The sequence below is a fragment of the Mustela erminea genome, chromosome 8 (assembly GCF_009829155.1).
Source record: "Mustela erminea isolate mMusErm1 chromosome 8, mMusErm1.Pri, whole genome shotgun sequence".
Lineage (NCBI taxonomy): Eukaryota > Metazoa > Chordata > Mammalia > Carnivora > Mustelidae > Mustela > Mustela erminea.
The window spans coordinates 84,046,694-84,064,693 of NC_045621.1; the positions used below are offsets into that span (position 1 = coordinate 84,046,694).

The 18,000-nt window shown below is 33.6% G+C and overlaps 1 long non-coding RNA gene across 1 annotated transcript in view; it reads right to left on the reverse strand.

Annotated features, from left to right (window-relative positions):
• The window catches only part of LOC116597146, a 33,022-nt gene extending 20,818 nt beyond the window's left edge, over positions 1–12,204 (reverse strand). The window contains exon 1 of the long non-coding RNA XR_004288467.1: positions 12,123–12,204. This is a non-coding gene — a long non-coding RNA (uncharacterized LOC116597146). The remainder of the gene's footprint in view (positions 1–12,122) is intronic.
• Between the last annotated feature and the right edge of the window lie 5,796 nt (positions 12,205–18,000).

An 18,000-nucleotide genomic window follows, 5' to 3' on the forward strand; every position in this document is an offset into this window, starting at 1 on the left:
TCCCGACTTTCCCTTTTGCTTCACGTACTTGAAAACTGAAGTCTAGATTTTCAAGCAAATAAGAATTAGGAAAAGAAAGTGAGAAACAATTAGGAGGTACATATACATGTGTACATTTATGTTCTATTTATATACACAGACAATATATAGTACTATACTCCATTCCATAGCTGCATTGTAGTTGAATAAATGTTTACAATACTTAATTCGAAGATTTAATTGGCACTGTATTTAAGATGGTCTCATAGTACCTCAAAGACTATATTTTAAAGCTATTCTAACATGGTTGGGTATATATTCTTCCACCAATAGTGTTTGTCCTGGTCTTATAATCATAGGTGTTATGTCCTTTTTTTTACTCAGTTGGATTAAAAAACCCTTCCTCCTCACATGTTTGAGAGAAATGTTAGTGATTATGGAAAAGAGAAAAGCTAGCAATTCTGCCAAAGAGAAAAATCTTCTTGTGGAAGAGTTAACTATTACTCAGGATAGTGGGTGATATCATTTTGTGAATCAGAACAGGCATTACTGTTTCTGTAAAACAATGGAACAGACAACACAAACAAAGATTTGGTTTAATATTTCCACTTGGATATTTACTATTTGATATGTCTCATGTGGTTTCTCTGGTTTTTATTAATTATATCTTATGTATCAGATCAATCTTTATTCTTAAAAATCTAACAAAAATTATATCTGTTCTTAGGGAGACAGTTTCTTTTTCCCCCCAAGTTCTTTTAGAGTTATTCTAAATCTCTTTGTACAAGAAATCTCCCAAGTATGAAGCATAATTTGAAAATTGAGTTTCAGCAGAATAAGGATATGGATCTGAACTAATCTTCAAGAAAGTGGGCCACTACTTTCAATGCTGCCACTGACTCCATGTATGATCATGAACAAATCATGCAACTTTCATAAGCTTTATAGTCCTTGGTTTAAAGATTAATGGTTTCAGCAAGATAGCTTGTGTATTTTCTACAGACTTCCACCTTTTATAAATGTTTCACTTAATAAGTTTATGTCCTATATTATAAATCATATGCAGATTAGAAACCTGATGGAGTGCCTATTCTATTTTTTCTCTGTATATACAGAGATTTATATACTAATATAATATTTTCTTGGATTATTTGAAACAGTGGATTTTTTTCCACAAATGTGTGCACACAAATAGAATACATGCATCTTATAGAAGCTAGAGAGACTACATAAATAGTTATAAGAATAGTTACACATGTATTTCATACACACACACCACACATGCAGACATAGAATGTGCATACCTTGTATACACATATATTTTTTTCATTTACTCCCCTAAAACTTATATTCCCTTGAGCCAGAATCAGAACATGGCATCTATTTAACTGTAAACAGAAGTTGGCAATGAGAGTTAGTAAATAAGAATCTCTAAGCAAACTCTGCTTCAGTGTTAGCACATAAAACGAATCTGGCAGGTCAGTGGGAATTTTTGTCAGATTTACTACCAAATGGATGAAAAATAATAGTCACTTATTGCTGGAGTAGTTTTGCTCATATCACATTAAGAAGTAAAATTTTTACAGTGAAAATTTATTTGTACAATGGAAGTTAGGCAAGTGTGTTAGTTATACTATACTACATTTGTTTTAAGTATATACACTTTAAAATGGCATTATATAGGAATAGATAAGGTTAAAAGATAGAACTGATCTAAGGCCAAATTTTTATTAGCTAATTTTTATAGACAAGATAGAAGAAACAGAGATTGAGAAACCAAGCCTGCGAACCTTATAAAAGTTACAGAAGGAAATAAAAAGTGAGATACATTTCCATTTGTTCATTTTGCTCATTTTCTTTTTTTTAATTTTTTAATGTTTTTTTAAAAAAGATTTTATTTATTTATATGACAGACAGAGATCACAAGTAAGCAGAGAGGCAAGTAGAGAGAGAGGGGGAAGCAGATCTCCCGTCAAGCAGAGAGCCCAATGCGGGCTCGATCCCAGGACCCTGGGATCATGACCTGAGGCGAAGGCAGTCTTTAACCTACTGAGCCAGCCAGGTACCCCATTTTGCTCATTTTCAAAGAGACTTTACAGAGTTATCCAGAAGTCTTGAGAAGTAAGGTTAATATAATCTTTGTGGATAAGGAAAATACACACACACACACACACACACACACACATATATATATTTTATATATGATATATATATCTTATATATAAAAATATATACATATATAATATATATATTCTTTTGATATCCAAAACTTATTTGTTCCAGTTGCATGTTTGTGTAATTTAGTGCTGTCTGTGATAATTGCTGAAATTCAGTACTCTTTTTGTCATAATTAGTCTTTTAGTTTGTGCTTTTTATGGTAGATATCTTAAATGGTAATTAGAAAATTTAAATAGTCATATATAATAATTGTCATTGTCATGGTTAACTTATGTGTCCACTTGGCTAAGCCATGATACCCAGGTATATCTGGTCAAACACCAGACTAGATGCCACTGTGAAAATATATTTTAGATGAGATTAGCATTTAAATCAATAGACATCAAGGAAAGCACATTACCTCCCATAATGTGGATGGGACTTATCCAATTAGTTGAACACCTTAAGGAAACAAAACAAATCAAAAACAAAAACAAAACAAAACAAAACAAATCCCCCAGGAAAGACAAAATTATGCCTCAAGGCTGCCTTCCACTCAAGCAGCAACATCAACTGTTGCATGGGTCTTCAGCCTGACCACCTGCTCTGCAGATTTTGGACTTGCCATCCTCCACAATTCTATGAGCCAGTTACTTAAGGTAAATCAATCTCTGTTTCTCTGTTTGTCTCTCTCACTCTCACTCTCATTCTTCACACACATACACACATTTATCTATACACATGCATCCTATGCAGGTTCTGTTTCTCTGGAGAGTACTGACTGATGCAGTTATGAGAGAGGGTCCTTCTTGGGAGACATCCTGTCTCCTAACTCCCTAAGGATGGAATTGGGGAACTGTTAGTAGCAGAGCTAATCATAATATTTCAAGTGAACCTTGTATGGAACCCAGTCTCAAAAGCAGTTAGGACATTATTTAGGGATTTATGAAACACAGTTTTACCCCGTGCATTGTATCTCAAGCAAAATGAGCAATTATTCCTTAATGTGGAGCTTTAGTACAACTTAAACCATTGAGGAAGTACTCAGTCATTCCATTCTACACCTCTAAGTTTAGGGTGGTATTTGTGGGAGAGGAATAGGTTGCAATAAACTAAAATAGAGTGGAAAATGTTTCAAGGAACCAGAAAAAAAGAGCATGCTGTCTTTTTTATTTGAGTATAAATAAATAGATTATGAACACATGCCTGAAAAACAAAAAAATAGTAATTTGAAAGTAAGATTCACTGTCACACCTTGTCTCCTTTCCTGTGTGATTGTTTTTAGTTCTTTCTCTGTCAGTTACAAAAAATAATTCTATATATTACTTTTTGACCACTAAAACCTAGGGGATCATGTTAAAACATTTTCTACATGGAAAAGGAGGAAGTGAGATGACATATATTACTTCCTACTTTGATTACTTCCTTACTTCAAGTTTGGTTACTTATGGTACTAATTTTTAATTCTTCTAACTATGTCTATATTTTAAGTCATAAATCAAACCTATTTTATTTTTTTTACTACAATCTCATCTATCTCCCATACTCTCCTTTACCAGACACATTTCAATTATATATACTACTTTACACCATCAAATCTTACACCATATATGTTGTTTTGTTATTCTTTAACTTCATAGACCTCAAAAAATGCATACCTTATTTATATTATTGTTTTACCTATTATTCAGCGAAGAATCAAGTCATATATATTAAACATCTAAAATGTGCTGTATTTCCATCTTATTCTTATTTGATTCATCTTGGGAAACTCTGTTTTGCTTGCAATTTTAATCAGCTTCTTGGTATTTGTAATTATTTTAGACAAGAAATTTGCCTTCCTCATTATAAAACCAAGAATGTCCAGATTCTTACTCATACTTAAAAAAAAAAAAAACTTTTCTCTTTCTTTATGAAAACATTCAACAAAGAAACCTCTGACTTCCTATTCTCTTTTATATTGATTACATTTTAGACCTGTGGCCAAATTGTCAAGCTGGGAATTCTTTTATGTTTCTGGGTGAATTCAGAATTTTTTCCTACATCCTTATGATACTGAATTCCGTAAATTCCTTGCTAATTTATTGGAGGACACCAAATACGTTTTTTAGCAAAGATATGCTAGGGTACAGTTTCCAACTTGTTGCAAATCCGAAATTCACTAATTTGCCTTCATACTTGGTTGACTATGTCATGGAGACTTCTCAGTTGCATTTTCAATTACTGTGCAAGTATATGCTTCAATGACACACTCAAAACCTCCAGTTTATTAACTCTTTTGCTTTGTCCAAATCCAACACCCTTTCTTTTCTCCCTTTTTTTCATATCTTTCTGTCACTTTAGTCTAATCATCCAGCATTTTAAGAACATCATTGCCAATAAGGAACTTCCATCTTCTGTCTTTTCATCACACTTACTCAGCAAAAATTCAAACCTGGATGATCCCTGCTATCTTCGTTTTCTGCATCAATTTCTGAGTGTCTAACCATAAGTGGAGAAATTTGTATAACAGAATGTATCAGTGGCATCATAAACTTCTTAACATGGACCGTAAATGGTTTTTCAATTTGTATTCTGTTTATTCAAGCATACTCTTGCAGCTGGATCCTCCCCATCCATAATTAAACAAGTTCAAGTGTCTCCCATTTTAAAAGATAAAGTCACTACCACTCTTGAACATACATTTCTTTGTTAACAGTTGTCAGATTCTCATCTTGGCTGCAGCCTTCTCTTGTGTGGATTTCAGCTTTTTCAACTCCGGTTTATTCTACACTAACATGCTTATCTGTTCTAAGTCTTTCAAAAATTCATCAAATGATTTGTTTAAGCTGTTCAATTCCTTCTTGGTGTAATGGACTTGATACATTTTCCATTCTCCTTAACAATATGTAGTGGGGATGAAAAGTAATGCCTATTTTCAGGTGACTATCTTATATTTAATACAGAATACAGACTATCTTGCATCAGTGCCAGGCTATCTTGCATCAATACAGACTTAAGGGAAGTAACGAGATTATTTAGGCCAGACGTTCATTCTTAAAATAAGGAAACTGGTCAAAATAATTATGTGAAAGAATGATGTGATCAAAATATTTATATTAGGGTTGCTTTCAACTGCATCGAAATACAACTAGAGAGAAATGAAAATGGAGATTACCATAATGAAAATACAATTTTTTTTAATTTTTGAAAAAAAATTAAAAAGGCATGAAAATAATAACTTTGGTTTTTATTTTAGTATATTGCAGAAACCAATTTCTACCCCATCATCCGTCCCTAATACTCTTGTTTTTCTTTAAAAGTTAAGCTAGTCACACAAAAAGTTCCAGTTCAATTCAAAGTGAGGTATATTAAACAAGTAACACCTCCACAATAATCAGTTTTCCATTGATTTTTTTGTATGTTTTTCCTCAGAACGAACTCTATAAAGTATTTAAGTTTGGAAAGTACGATAAAGTTATATCAAAAAATTATGTAATTTGGTTAAGCATCACTGAGTATCCTGATATTTACATAAGACAATAAAATGATAACAAGACCTAGAATATGTGAAGGGGCGCCTGGGTGGCTCAGTGGGTTAAGCCGCTGCCTTCAGCTCAGGTCATGATCTCAGGGTCCTGGGATTGAGTCCCGCATCGGGCTCTCTGTTCAGCAGGGGCCTGCTTCCCTCTCTCTCTCTCTGCCTGCCTCCATCTACTTGTGATTTCTCTCTGTCAAATAAATAAATAAAATCTTTAAAAAAAAAACACAAAGTGAAAACAGTATTGTAGACAGAAAATTTACTAAATAATACATAATTCAATACGATATTACTTCAGTTGGAGTAAACTTGTCATTTCTTCTTACATGACATGGCTATGTTCTATAGCATTGTGAGTCAGTTTCCTACTTAGCCTACTCATAATTTCATTTTAACAGTTGAATTATCTGGAAATAATTGACCATAAACAGGGACTAAGAAGTATTAATCAGCTCATTATGTGTCTCCATAGGAATAAAAATTTTGAAATAATAACATAGGGCCACCCGGGTGGCTCAGTTGGTTAAGTGTCTGAGTCTTAATTTTGGCTCAGGTCATGATCTCAAGGTTGTGAGTTGAGCCTCACGTTCTTAGTTTTATAAATTCTTGATCTTTTGTTAAGTGGCTTTCCTTCTCTCAGTTTTGAATACTTTTTAGGTTTTGTTACATAAGATGTACAAAATATTTTACATGCAACTTTTTAGAATTTTTTAAAGAAAATTCAGGAAAGAACTATACATTTTTAATTTTTAGATTTTAAACAGAGTTTCATGTATAAGATTTGATATTTTAAAAGATGCATTGACCTTTGATCATTTTAGTCTTTAAGAAATTGAATTTTAGCAGAGAGAGTCAATTATATGGTTTCACTTACTTGTGGAGCATAATAAATAACATGGAAGACATTGGGAAATAGAGAGGGAAGTGAGTTGGGGGAATTCAGAGAGGGAGACAAAACATGAGAGACAGGGACTCTGAGAAACAAATTGAGGGTTTGGGGGGTCAGGGGTGGGGTAAGCCTGGTGGTGGGTATTATGTAGGGCACATATTACATGAAGCACTGGGTGTGGTGCATAAACAATGAATTTTGGAATGCCGAAAATAATAAAATTAAATTAAAAAAAAAAAGAAATTGAATGTTTGCTTTCTCCTAATCGTCTCTTCTTAATTTTTCTTTTATTGTGCAGCTATACTTATTGTTCCTATTTTTAAAATAATATGTTAATTACAGTAGTACTTTGGTGTAACACCAAAATAATTTGAATGTAAGGAAGTATTCACGGGTAACTTTGGTGTTGATTTAGTAATGTCAACTCTAGGAGTCCGTGTATGCGTGTGTGTGTGTGTGTGTGTGTGTGTGTCTATAATATACAGTATATATAATACATATATTGCATACAAATTTTGTATCCTATATTGTGTATACATATAAATGGAATATGTATAGTATATATAGGCATACATCATTTTTTTGCTCTTCCTTTTATTGTACTCCACAGATACTGCACTTTTTTTTTTTTTCAAATTGAAGTTTTGTGGCAAGCTCATGTCAAGCAAGTATAAGCACCATTTTCCAACACTAATTGCTCAGTTCATATCTCTGTCATATTTTGGTAATTCTTGTAATACTTTGTACTTTTTCATCATTATTATATTTGCATGGCTGCAATCTGATGATAAAACCTGAATGAGTGAATAAGTTTTTTCTTATGGATGAGCAAGGAAGGTAGTTTCTTGAGATGGAACCTTCTGGTGAAGATGTGAAGATCATTGAAGTGACAGCAAAAGATTTAAAATATTATATAAACTTAGTTGGTAAAGCAGTAGCGGGATTTAAGAGCAGTGACTCCAATTTCGAAAGAAGTTCTACTGTGTGTAAATAGCTCTCAAACAGAATGTATGCTACAGAGAGATATTGTTCATGAAAGGAAGTGTTAATTGACATAGATGACTTCATTTTCTTATTTAAAGAAATTGCCAAAGCCACCCCCGTCTTCAGCAACCTCCACCCAGATAGTCAGCTGTGTTCAACATTGGGGCTAAGACCCTCCACCAGCAAAGATTATGACTTGTTGAAAGCTCAGATGGTGGTTAGCATTTTTTAGCAATAAAGTATTTTCTAATAAGGTATGCTCATTGTTTTTTAGGCACAATGCTATTGCATACTTAATAGAGTATAGTACAGTGTTGACAAGTTTTATGTGCACTGGGGAATAAAAAATTCATTCAATTAATTTTATTGTAATGTTTGCTTTATTATAGTGGTCTGAAACCAAGCTCATAGTATCTATTAGGTATGCCTTTATACATGTTATATATCTATATCTATATCTATATCTATATCTATATCTATCTATATCTATATATGGAGAGAGTGAGAGAGAGAATTAACATATATATAGCATATGACAGCATATAAGTGTGTGTGTTATCTTATATATAGAAAAGATAAAAAAGAGATTAGAAACCATTCTCTTTTTTTTAAAGATATTATTTATTTATTTGAGAGAGAGAAAAAGAGGACATTAACATGGGGAGGAGTAGAGGGAGAAGCAGACACCCCACTAGAAGGGCAGGAAGCCAGACCCGAGGCTCTATCCCAGGACCCTGGGATCATGACCTGTGCCAAAGACAGACACTTAAACAGCTGAGCCACCCAGGTGCCCTGAGATCTTTCTTAATCTATAACTATGGTATATCCTAGACTGAGTTTCTATGTTAATAAATCTTAAAAAAATTCTCATTTTTATTCTTTGCCTTTTTTTGAGATTAAGTAGAAACAAATTAATGAAAACTTCTGATTATTTTTGGTCTTAATTACTATATTTAATATTATTCTATTAATATTGTTATTATACATTACATGTACAGTGTTAGTGGCAATTTTCACCTGTCCTTTTCAAATTTTTGTGAGTTAAGATAATTTATCCACAACCAATGCTACTTTTAGATATCTTAAGCATGGACATAGAACAAAAGCATTATGTTATTTTTATTCTGAATCATTCCCCACCCAATGTGGCATTTCCTTAAAACTGTTTTATTATGAAAACATTGTAAATGTTTTCAATGTGATAAGTTTGAAGTATTTTCCTATAACTCATTCCTTAACATCAACAAAAATTGTGAAAGATTATATGATTTTATATTACATTTTGTGTTATTATTTGTATCTTCTCTCTTATATAAAAGTTAATACATTTTTGATTTTGCTTTTTATTATTTTGGATTAGAATTCAAAACTACTTCATACCTAGACTTAGGATAACTGTTGGTAATCTTTCCAAAGTGATATGTAGATTTTTTTTTCCTTAATCAGTTTTTTTACTCAGAGATCTGGTTATTCTCAGAGGTGATAGAAGCTTAAATATTGTGAGATAAATAGATAGAATTAGTAGTAATAACAGGTCTACATGCCACTGCTGATTAACTTCCATGTTTATATTTTGATACTTGGCTGTTCTCTGTAAATAAGTATAGGTCTGTTGTCTAAGTAAAAACTATATTGGTTTGCAAGATGAGGAGCTCCCCAGGTGAAATATGAAACTGGCCCATGTACAAAGAGTATGAGGAGAAATTCAAAGAAGGGGCAGTCACTCCAGATTGGTAGATGGTATGTGTAATAAACAAGGGAACTTGCATATGAGACTTGCGTGGGTGGCTGCAAGATGAGTACATCTTGCACCTAATAACCAGAATCCTAAAAGTCTATATAGAGGGCTTAACAGGGTTCAGCAATGTACACAATGCAGGCAGTCTCAACAACACATTACTGTCTCAAGGTTGCATCTTTGAAATGGCTTCTAGTGTGGAAACAGTGAGTTGAACCTGCATTTCAAGGACAGGAGGGAGTAAGGAGGCTCTGATTGTCCTAGTCCTGTTGATAGGTCCTCTGGAAATCAGGATCTCTTGCTTAATTCCTTCAACAAATTGGAAGGTATTATTTACACTGATGTAAACACATCACTTGAAAAAAATATTAAACTAGTGATCTCATTTGATTAAGGAACAGTAGTACCCAAATGTGCATTTATGTAGTATTGACTACATTATGTATTGACTCAAGGTCAATATGTGACCCACCTAGAAAGAAAAGTAGTGATGGAAAAATTCCTGTAAACTCTAAGTTATCATTAAAAGATAGAGGAACCAAGTACATAGATTTCTATGATTTCTCTTGTTATGATTTCTAGATTCTATGATTCTCTAGATTTCTAAAGAAGACATCCAAAGGGATAGCAGGTACATGAAAAGATGTTTAACATCTCTATTCATCAGGAAACTGCAAATCAAACCAATGAAATATCACTTCACATCTGTTAGAATGGCTATTATTAAGAAAACAAGAGATAAGAATACTATGTTGGTGAAAATGTGGAGAAAAGGGCACCCTCATGTTCTATTGGTGGGCATGTAAATTGGGTTAGCCACTATGGAAAATAGTATGGTCATTCCTCAGAAAAATTAAAAATAGAACTACCACAGGCTGATTTATTTCACTTAGCATAATAACCCTCCAGGCCCACCCATGTTTCCACAAAGGGCATAATCTCATCCTTTTTTATGGCTACATAATATTTCATATCACACACACACGTGTGTGTGTGCATGCCACATCTTCCTTATCCATTTATCCATTGATAGACACTTAGGTTACTTCCATATCATGGCTATTATACATAATGTTGCAATAGGTATGCATTTATCTTTTCAAATTAATGTTTTTGTCTTCTTTCTGTAAATACCCTATAGGAGAAATATTTGGTCACACTTTATTTTTATTTTTAATTTTTTGAGGAGTCTTTATACTGTTTTCCACAGTGGCTACATGAGTTTATGTAAACCAAAAGTACACAAGGGTGCCTATTCCTCCACATCCTCACCAGAACTTATTATTTCTTGTCTTTTTGATTCTAGCCATTCTGATAGGTGTGAGGTGATATAACATAGTGGTTTGGATTTGTATTTCTCTGATGATTAGTGATGTTGAGCATCTTTTTTGGTGTCTGTTGGCTATGTGTGTGACTTCTTTGGAAAAATATCTGTTCAAGTGCTCTGCCTATTTTTTTTTAAATTTTTTATTTTTTATAAACATATGTTTTTATCCTCAGGGGTACAGGTCTGTGAATCACCAGGTTTACACACTTCACAGCACTCACCAAAGCACATACCCTCCCCAGTGTCCATAATCCCACCCCCTTCTCCCAAACCCCCTCCCCCCAGCAACCCTCAGTTTGTTTTGTGAGATTAAGAGTCACTTTTTATTGACTTGTTTGGGTTTTTTTTTTTGGCATTAAGTTGTGTAATTTTTTAATATATTTTAGATATTATCATTTCACTCATAGGTGGAATCAAAAAGTCAAAAAAATTAATAAACAAACAAATAAAAAGCAAAATCAGACCTGGAAATACAGAGAGCAAACTGATGATTTTCAGAGGGGGTGGGGTGGAGGGATGGGCAAAATGGATGAAGGGGAATGGAAGATACAGGCTTCCAATTATGGAAAGACTAAGTTGTGGGAATAAAAGACACAGTATAGGGAATATAGTCAATGGTAGTGTAATAGTGTTGTATGGTGACAGATGGTAGGTACACTTGTGGTGAGCATAGTATAAGGTATAGAGAAGCTGAATCACTATGTTGTATACCTGAAACTAATGTAGCATAGTGTGTCAGTTATACTCAAATTTTTAAAAATTAAAAAACTTAAATGAAAATATAACTACAATGTGATCCATCAATTCCAATTCTAAGTATGGCCAAAAGAAATGAAAATAGGATATCAAAGAGATATCTGCACTCCCATATTTATTGCATCATTCACAATAGCCAAGATATGGAAAAAAATTAAGTATCTGTGAATTTATAAAGATAAAGATAAAGAATATGGGACACACACACACACACATATATATGGGGATGGCATATTATTCATCCATGAAAAAGAAGGAAATCCTGCCATTTGTAACAACATGGGTCAACTGTAAGAGCATTATGCTGAGTGAGACAAGTGAAACAGAGAAATACAAATACTGTATGGTATTACTAAATATGTCAAATCTAAAAAAGCTAAACTTCTAAAAATAGAGAATGGTGGTTGCCAGAGGCTGGATGGTGGGATGACTGGGGAGATGTTTAAGGGTCCAAACCTGCAACTTGTAGATACATATATCATGGAGATCTAATGCACAGCATAGTGATTATAATCAACAGTACCTATTTTAAGCTTTATAGTTGGTGAGAGACTAGATCTTAAGTGTTCTCACTACAAAAAAAAAAGAAATAATTATGTAACATGACAGAGCTGTTGGCTAACACTAAGGTGGTAATCATATCGCAAAATATAAATATTACCGAATTAACACATTTAACACTTTAAACTTACACAATATGTCAATTATATCTCAATTTAAGAAAGGTATCTAAGATAGAAGCAAAACATTTAACAGTGACTAAATATCTCACCTATATTTCCATGTTCCATAGGAGGAAATAGGAAGATATTCATGGATAATTTAGAGCTGGCAGATTCCTTTCTCTTCTTGGAGCATAACATCAAGGAGTAGTTTAAAATATTGGGATTGGGAGGGAGACAAACCATAAGTGACTTTTAATCTCACAAAACAAACTGAGGGTTGCTGGGGCGAGGGGGTTTGGGAGAAGGGGCTGGGATTATGGACATTGGGGAGGGTATGTACTTTGGTGAGTGCTGTGAAGTGTGTAAACCTGGTGATTCACAGACCTGTACCCCTGGGGATAGAGTATTATGCCTCCATCAGAAAGGATGAATACCCAACTTTTGTAGCAACATGGACGGGACTGGAAGAGATTATGCTGAGTGAAATAAGTCAAGCAGAGAGAGTCAATTATCATATGGTTTCACTTATTTGTGGAGCATAACAAATAGCATGGAGGACATGGGGACTTAGAGTGGAGAAGGGAGTTGGGGGAAATTGGAAGGGGAGGTGAACCATGAGAGACTATGGACTCTGAAAAACAATCTGAGGGTTTTGAAGGGACGGGGGGTGGGAGGTTGGGGTACCAGGTGGTGGGTATTATAGAGGGCACGGATTGCATGGAGCACGGGGTGTGGTGCAAAAATAATGAATACTGTTATGCTGGAAATAAATAAATAAAAAAAAAATAAAGGAAGTTTAAGTTTAAAATAAAGGAAGTTCCATCTTCATTTATAAAATACAGGAACTGGAAATTGAATAGTTCTATACATTACTATAAAATTTGTCTTATGCTGACTTTTCCTTGCACTTCAAATGCATTAGAATAGCACAGTATTTCTCACTTTGTGTTAATTATTGCATTCCTTATGTCCTTATATGACATTTCCATGTATATGCTATATATTACACACTGTATGCATATCTGTGTTTTATACATTTAAAAACGTGATTTTTTTCAATCCCCAAATATCTATCATTGTTTCTAAGCAATATCTACCCCCTCTTAAGAATTCCTTAAATTACTCTAAACCTGAGAGTTAAATTTCATTGTTTACTATCAAAACTATGTATGCTAATTCAAAACTATGATTCAAATAATACCCTTAAGGTTAAAAAATTAAGTATTGAGCCTAAAAGTTTTTTCCTATATAGGATTTTCACAAAGAAATTTCTGTAACATCAGGTTCCATTCTGAGTAAAATGAGGAAGGGCCAAAACATCTAACTTTGAAAACTAATGCTGACTGAAAAACTAAAAAGCTAAAAACAATGACAAACTATAGTTATTTTGATATTAAAAACTCCCAAATAAGGCTTTGTTTCAACCTGGCTATGAAAATGGATAGTGGGTGGTTCTAATTAGAGACATTCTTAGGATGGGGGTACTCAGTGGCTTTCTCATCTTCTTCCTCTAGTGATAACTGTTTATACCCTCAAATAAAGAAAGGGAGAGTTTGATTGAAGTTTAAAACCAAAGGAAAGATACCTTAAGTGCTGATTGAAATAAATGTGCCAGATGATATGAACAGAAAGGTCGGTAATTACTTTATGTTGCAAAGATCTCATTTTTGCGGTTCTAGAAGTCTGACTGGCAAACCATGGTTGTATCATTAACTGGAAATTCCTTTAGCTGTGGAGTACAGTCAGAAGTAATCTCTTACTGTGGCTTATGCAACCTGACAATCATTGGAGAGACACTAATACAACACTTAATGAGGAAAATGATAATTTGAAAAGTGAAGTGGCCACTCTCCATCGCAATGCTAAGATCCACTTCTAATGCAACCCTAACATTATTGTTGATATAGGTAAGTATTCCTCCAAAAAGTAATCAGTTTTTATATATTAAAGAAAAGATAATATTCAAAATGACATTTCAGTTTCTGTGTTTGTGAGTTTTCATGAAAATAAAAAAAAATAATTCATAATAAGAAGCTACCAGTACTTCTCAATTTTAGTAAAATATTTAATTGAGAGGTGTTTTAAAGAGTTTATATACATGGCAAAATTGAGTCATTCTTAATGACAAATTAAACTTCTAATATTTAATAATTAAATGCATTTTTCAACTTGATGCATAGTAATAGAATTTAGTAGGGATCAATAAAAATAAGTATTGCCCAATTCACCCATAATATACCAGACCTCCCATTCTTAACTCTCTTTCATATTGAGCCAATTACCAAGTATTAATTGAGCAGCTACGAGGTACCAGCAACATAACTCAACTTTCCATTCCACCTGTCCTCATACATGGTTTGCTGCAAAAGGAATGGAAAGACCTCTCCACTGCTTTTAACAGCTGTGAGAGAGGGACAATAGCAGGAATCTGCATGGTCAAGTCAGAATTAGAACCAATGAAAACAAGGAGAAAAATTAAATAGGGTTTTTATGATTATGTCCTCATATTTCTCACCTGTCTGATTTGAGTTTCTGCCCTCCTTTCATTTCTGAATATAGCCTTCTAGGAAAAAAATTTCAAATGAGTTATACTATTAGGAAAATCTTATGATAAGAGTACCTCCTTATGATAGTGACTAGTCAATAGAGAGCAAGATAAAAATTGATATAAAACTTAAATTGGAAGATATTTTTATAAAAGTAACTGTTATGATACAAATTAATTATATCATTCTTTTATATATTGTTTGTCCATTATATACAGAAATGACTTTTAAATCACTCAAATTCACATTGCCACATTAGGCAAGTTAATAAGAGTGCAGATTGAAAAAAAAGAAACTTTGCTTCATTTATTTTCTAGGATGTTCAGATTATTTGAAAGCTATAATTAGAGAGGGCTTCACTAGTGCAAAAACAAAACAAAACAAAAACAAAAACCTAAAAAAATTGAATAAGAAAGTCTACATTTAAAATTAGGCTTTGGGTATTATAGAGGGCACGGATTGCATGGAGCACGGGGTGTGGTGCAAAAATAATGAATACTGTCATGCTGGAAATAGAAATAAATAAATAAATAAATAAATAAAAGAAACATTAAAGTAAAATTAGGCTTTGGGTCAGCTTGATGGCTCAGTTGATTAAGCGTTTGCCATTGGTTCAGGGTCCTGGATCCTCAGAGTCTTGGGACCAAACCCCACATCAGCCCCACATTGGGCTCTCTGCTCAATAGAGAGCCTGCTTTTCCCTCTCCTTCTGCCTACCACTCCTCCTGCTTTTGTGTTCTCTCTCTGTGTTAAATAAATGAAATCTAAATGGAAAGAGTTGACTTTAAAAATGACATAAAATTAGTCTTTGATATTTAATAATTATGTGATCTTTTATAAATCACCTTAGCAATAATACCAATAATAAAACAAACAAAGAATAGTTAAAATTTGCATCACTGGAGATTTATGGGAAAAATGGTATATAGATGTAAGGCATCAGAAAGTAATGTATGGCCAAGGCAGCAGAAAAGAGGTTTATAATAAGAATCTGGAGTAGACTGGTACCATCAAGGTTTTTATGATAACTAATTGCAGTCAGAATGTTACATAATAAAGATTTTGACTCCTAGTTGGTGTTTATATTACTTATTCATTTGTGTGTCTGTTCAACTAACTCACAAATACTTTGAGGATATTCTGTTAAGTGATCCAGTGGAAGTTTCTGTATTATTCAAAGATACACTGTGTTCCAATGAGAACAACCACAATATCTCACTAGGGTTAACATTATTATCTTATTTCTAATTCATATCATAATCTAAAATCAGTCTGGCAGCTTTCCTTGACTATTCTCAAGCTATGCAGTCAAATGCTCTACCACTGAGCTATATATACCCCCTTCTCTCAAGCTATGACTTAGTTTGAGACTCAGGTTAAAGTCCTATCCCTGAGATGTGGCTGAAAAATTACTTAATCATTCAAATTACCAGTTCCATCATTTTAAATTTGAGGACAAAAATAGAAGCTACCTAGAAAGAAAATTAAATGAGGTAATGTGTATAAAGCAATTTATACCAAATGGTACACAGCATAAGCTCAATTAATGTGAGTCATTATTTTTTCTGGGAAAAGTCAGGGTATAAAGTAATAATAAACCCATTCAGGAGATCTCAAAGCTTTTTCTTCTAACCTCAAGGAAGCAAAACCTCCCCCAGGTTTGCAGTTTCCCACCACCAACCTCTGACTCTCACCCACACAGTTCACATTCACCAAGATTGCAGCCTCTGGTATCTGATTGTCAATATGAAAAGCTTTATCCTTTACACCCATGTTGTACTCTGAATATAGTGTTAGTGATTCTTTCTCCCTGTCATGCCTATTATTTCTGGAGCAGGCCAATAAGACCCTAAGATGTCTTGGCCTAACTACCTTTATTAATTTTTTCAGAGTAACTTTCTTGATTTTGTTTGTTTGTTTGTTTGTTTCCTTCTATCTGACTGGAGAAATCACATTGGAGATTTAAGCATCTCAGGCTCCATCTTTTGATCAGACTAATCTTAAAGTCTGGAAGTCTCTTTGCCTTAGGTTTCTACCACCTTCCTTCATGAGGAAATGGATAAGACTAGCTTTTATGTTTTCCATTTTTTTATAGGGACCCAGGTTGGGAGACCCACCAAGCTTTGATTCCTCATACAGGATTTCTAAGGTTTCATTTCCAGTCAATAAAATGGACCACAGCTGGAGGTATAAGGGAACAGTCACCTGTTTGACTCCTTATACTCAAAGACCAAAAATCAGGAGAGAAAAACAACAAACAAAACAAAACCTCCAGAACACAAAATTACAATTAAACAACAAAATAATCCATGGTGGAAAATCTATGAATGTGGCAATACTTTTCGGAAATCCAGGAAGTGGTAATTAGATATTATAGGTTGTGACAACCTCAGATGGTCTTACTCAGTTTTTTTTTTTTTTTAATTTTTAAATTTATTTATTTGTCAGATTGAGAAAGAGAGAGAGCAGAAGCAGGGGGTGCTTTAGGTAGGGGGAAAAACAGGTTCCCCGCTGAGCAAGGAGCCTGATGTGGGACTCAGTCCCAGGACCCTGGGATCATGACCAGAGCAGAAGGCAGATGCTTAACCAACTGAGCTATCTAGGCATCCCTTATTCACCTTTCTTAATGCTATGTTGGATTTTATGTTAAGAAAGCAAGAAACTGTTTAAACTCTGTATCTGACTATACAGCTCAGTGAGAACTGTCATATCTTCACCTCTGTGTATACTTTATAAAGCTTTATTCAATCTTTGACACACAGAAAGTGCTTTATATATGTATGTGTTGAGTAAACATTCAGCAAACATTGATCCTTGTTTGTTGCTTGCCAGACCTAGTAGTGAAGTGATTGGCCATACAGAGATCAACTTAGTAGCCACACACTAAATAGACTTTTTAAAAAGTGGCTCTACTTTGAAAATGCAATTTCCAAAAATATCTTATGATATGACAGAAAAAAAATCATTGAAGAACATTCGATTTTTAACTATCTTAACCTTCAAACATGAAGGATGGAAAAGAATGGCAAATTATAAATGAAATACTAGAAAGGAAAGGAAAGGAAAAGAGGTATTCTGTATTTCCTTTACAGGAAGGAAAGAGGTAATACACCCACTATTCGCAGATGATATGAAACTATTTAGAAAGCCCTAAAGTCTCCACCAAAAAAACTATTAGAACTAATAAATGAATTCAGTAGAGTCGCAAATTGCAAAATTATCATGCAGAAATCAGTTGTGTTTCTGTATATTAAAGATGAAGTAACAGGAAAAAATTAAGAAAATAACCCATTTACAATTACATGAAAAGAATAAAATACCTAGAGATAAATTTAACCAAGGAAGTAAGAGACCTGTACTCAGAAAGCTGGAAGATGATGAAATTGAAGATGGCACAAATAAATGGAAAGATAATCCATGATCATGGTTTGGAATAATT